Genomic DNA, 4,214 nt, shown 5'->3' on the forward strand with positions numbered 1-4,214 from the left:
CATCAGAAAACATGACGACATCCAAGTCTGGCTAAGCTAAGCTTATTAAGTATCTACAATGGAATTTAATTTAGGAAAAGACAAGAAAATATAATATATTCATATCCTTTTATGAAGCAGCCATATAGAAACATTTGTATATTGAAGAAAAAAAAAAGACACTAAGAAATTCCTTTCATCAAATTTCCTTCCAAGAACACTTTATGAAAGGCTATTACTACTCTTCATACAGGTGTACTCTGTAGCAAATGGCTACCCTTTAAAGGGAGAGGAAGGCAAAGAGAATTTTGGCTTAATAAGCCACACTTTCTTTCCATTGCTATGCCTTGGGCAATTCCCAGGCACCCTCATTTGTGGTGTGTTGCAATCATGTACAAGTTATGTTGCAATAAGAGCAAAGTTACCATTATTCTAAAGTTAATCTGCACTCACTTGAAAATGTACATCAGTACCTGAACCTTTTTTTTTTTTTTAATTACTCAACTACTTGAGTTTTCACGTTTTGTGTCTGAGCCAGGCCTGAACTCTGCCAATATGTAATCTTACTAAAGTATGCTACTGAGAAGCAAAAATCAGGTCAGTATTTTTGGAGCTTACAGAGAATAAGGAAAATTACTTCTCTAAAATAACACGTGCAACTGTTTCAGGACAATACTGCTTAACTGATAAGGTCAAATAGTTAAAATTTCACATGGAAATAACTTTTCTCAAAGAATGATTCATTCTATGAAATGCAATTTTCATTGTTTTATGACTCCTTCAAGAACTACATTGGCCAGATGTGCATTAGAGCTTCTTAGAAATTACTGAGCATTATGTCAAGTCAGATCAATGGTTTTACACACAATAAAAACTTGACTTCTGTGTCAAGAATTTGAATGATGCAGATGTAGTTTTAGTTGAAAACATAAGACCAACCATCATTATGGCAGCTTTATGAAGGAAGGGAAGTAGAAAGGTTGCAATAGCGATTTAAATGAGAGGATCTCCAGTTTTTCACTCAAAGCAGCATTTTTTTATCCTCTGGCATGCCTTTTTATGCCCCACGTATAGTCCATTAGATATAGAATTGTAGAAATATTGGTAACTGTTGTATGAGTGAGGCATGAAGTAGGTAAATCAGCAAAGCTTTAAGTTGACTCTAGCACGGTCTCATTTCTTAGACTAAACAAATGCATTTTAAAATATGACTCATCATGTTTCTTGATAGAAAAGAGACCAACAGGAGGCTAATCAACTTCTTTTTAAGTACCTAACCCCACAAGATAATCTTTATATCTTCGGGACTACCTATTTTACTGTTGGTGAATACACTACTAATAGTGTGGTAGCTTCCTCCCAGTGGGCACAGTAATAGCAAAATGTTTTAATACCAAGTCATTCCTGGATATAATTATATCCTTTCCTTAGCTTCAAGTCAGACGTATCCTCTTCAGTATAACAACTCAGGCCAGAGCCCTTGTACTAACAGAGACAACATCTTTACTGACCTGTCTCAGAAAAAGATTTGGCCAGTCAATAACAGTGAGTAAGAATCATTTAGATTTATTTTGGTTTTTTGATTGCTCTTAAATTGCATGATTTAAGAGCAGACACTCAGCTTTTTGAGATACAGGAAATACAGGAAAAATGGGAGGTCTTGTTAAGATGCTATTCTCTGTAACACAATAGCAGTGTTTCAGTTGATCTTAAAATGGAAAAAGAAGAGGTTGGAAGTTTAAAAGCATGTCTCTCCCAGATGCTCTAAGTGTTCTAACAGAGGACACTACCTTTCCATACAAACTTTGCCTTGTTTATCTTTGTAATATATAGCCTTCCTCACCCACATCTTTCCTGCCTGGATGCAAAGACTAAAAATATTGGAATATCTGTTAAACTCGAAGGTCAGTTCATTTATCATGGAAACAAACATTCCCAGAAAGCAGAAGAAAATAAATTGGCAAGTAAGTAAGTGATTGAGAGGATCATAGAATCATAGAATTGTCAGGGTTGGAAGGGACCTTAAAGATCATCTAGTTCCAACCCCCTGCCATGGGCAGGGACATCCCCCACTAGATCAGGCTGCCCAGAGCCCCATCCAGCCGGGCCTTAAAAACTTCCAGGGATGGGGCTTCCACCACCTCTCTGGGCAACCTGTGCCAGTGTCTCACCACCCTCATGGGGAAGAACTTCTTCCTAACGTCCAACCTGAACTGACCCATCTCTGTCTTTAATCTATTCCCCCTAGTCAAATCACTACCCGACATCCTAAAAAGCCCCTCACCAGCTTTCTTGTAGCCCCCTTGAGATACTAGAAGGAGAAGCTATAAAAACAATATATCACAGAACAGTTCAAATTCTGGGAAATGAACTAAGATGACCCTTTCACAGAGAAAATACAGTCATCACCAGTCACATAGGAATATGCAGGCGGGGAAGCATCGTGTATGGGTGTCTATACATTATGGAGAGTTACATAAACTTTCACTCATTTAGCATTAAAAAAGCCTACATAAGCTCACTTATTTTTGGGTCTTTAAGCTGCATGACTGACAGTTGGTACCCTTGAAACAGTCAAACAGTGAACTGAAAAACACACCCACTCCTTTGTGGCCTTTCCTCTTTTGAAAAGCATGAAGAAGGCACTTTACGAGTCTGCATAAGACCAGGGTTCAGATCTCAGGTCAATACCCATGTCACATGCTGTAGGGCATTCTGCAAGGAGTTATTCCATCTCTGCTACTAATGTTGGTAGAACCCTGCACTATATGTTTCAAAAAATATTTAATCAGTACTGTGTGAGAAGGAGACATTGAGGAGAATACAGTTTAAAATACCTGGCAACACTTAAGACATGCTCCCAAAGCAGTGGTTCAACTCCTGCTCTGAAATGGGTGAAAAATGATTTTGAATTGACTTCCCTCATTCCAGCTGGACATCCTAATTCTCGTCTTCTTGATCAAACAACTTCTTACTCTGGTATGCCTGTTAAGGAAATGCAGCAAAAAATAACAATCAGGGGATTGTTTCAGGAAAATAGCCACCACAAAAAAAATGGCAAATTTCTGTCAAGAACCTCTGTCGCACAGGTGAACTGCGATGAAAGGTTGTTACTTCTGAAAGAATATGAGAAATGTTTTTTTGAACAGAACTGTGCAAACAGGAACGTGGCAATGAAACAGAAGCAGTATCATGATTAGTAGAAACTATTTTGAGAGGTATTTTTCCTTTTTGTTAGCCTCATGCCGAAAGGTAAAACTTCAGTGTTTATTGGGGTTTCCCATTTGTGATGTAGTAAAAGCCACACTGAACTAAGAGCAATAATCCCATCCTATGTTTTGATACTTTTAAAAGTAAAATTGAAGATAGTTGTGTACTAAGTTAATTGTAGCCTGTTATCTAGAAATAATACAAGGATTTATAGAATTTTTTTCTGTCACACTTTCCAAGCTCACCTAAAACTTAGGTGCTATACGAAATGAGTATTAATAGTGCATTAGATGAGGAGAAAAAAATCTAGTATTCTGGTCAACAATTTCTAGCCTGCTCAGTTGCTGATATTCCTAAAACTGATTCAGTTTTAACTGAAAAGAGTTCAGGTTTATTTCAGTGATATGGAGAATGTCTACATTCACTTCTAGTGCATCTATTGGGAGGTTGGATTAAATGATCTCTAAGGTCCCTTCCAGCCTAGGCCATTCTATGATTCTAGTCCCTTAAGTATCTGTGTTTTAATTTTGATATTCAACTGCACTGTTTTCAAGGAAGAACACTAAAAACATGGAAGGTTAAAGTTTCCAACTACAGAACAGGCATAATAACAAGCCTGTTCATATATTGCCCAGTTCATCATCTCTAGAAAAGCAAAGGCACAAATCTATACGCAAAAACTATTTTTAAATTTTTTGAACTCTTTTTCCTCCTTTTTAACCAAGGCTTCTTGAAATAATACAAATTCCTGTAAACACAAAGTGACATTATTCCTTTTAATACAATGCCGGGTGCAAAATATTACTTACCTGTAAAGGCAGACCAGAAACTTCTGAAGTAGGTAATTTTCCAGAAAAATATTAACCATCCCTTAGTTCAGTCACCAGTCTTGTTCAGCACACTTTGAGAATGATGTTCCAACTTCAGGGAGACAGTAATTTTCAACAACAGACGCACATGTAAATATTCCATTCATTTATTGTGGAAACACTGGAGACACAATACATCTTTAAGATACTCCTGCT

Source organism: Apaloderma vittatum, unplaced genomic scaffold (genome assembly GCF_000703405.1).
Source record: "Apaloderma vittatum isolate BGI_N311 unplaced genomic scaffold, ASM70340v1 scaffold12525, whole genome shotgun sequence".
NCBI classification, from domain to species: Eukaryota; Metazoa; Chordata; class Aves; order Trogoniformes; family Trogonidae; genus Apaloderma; species Apaloderma vittatum.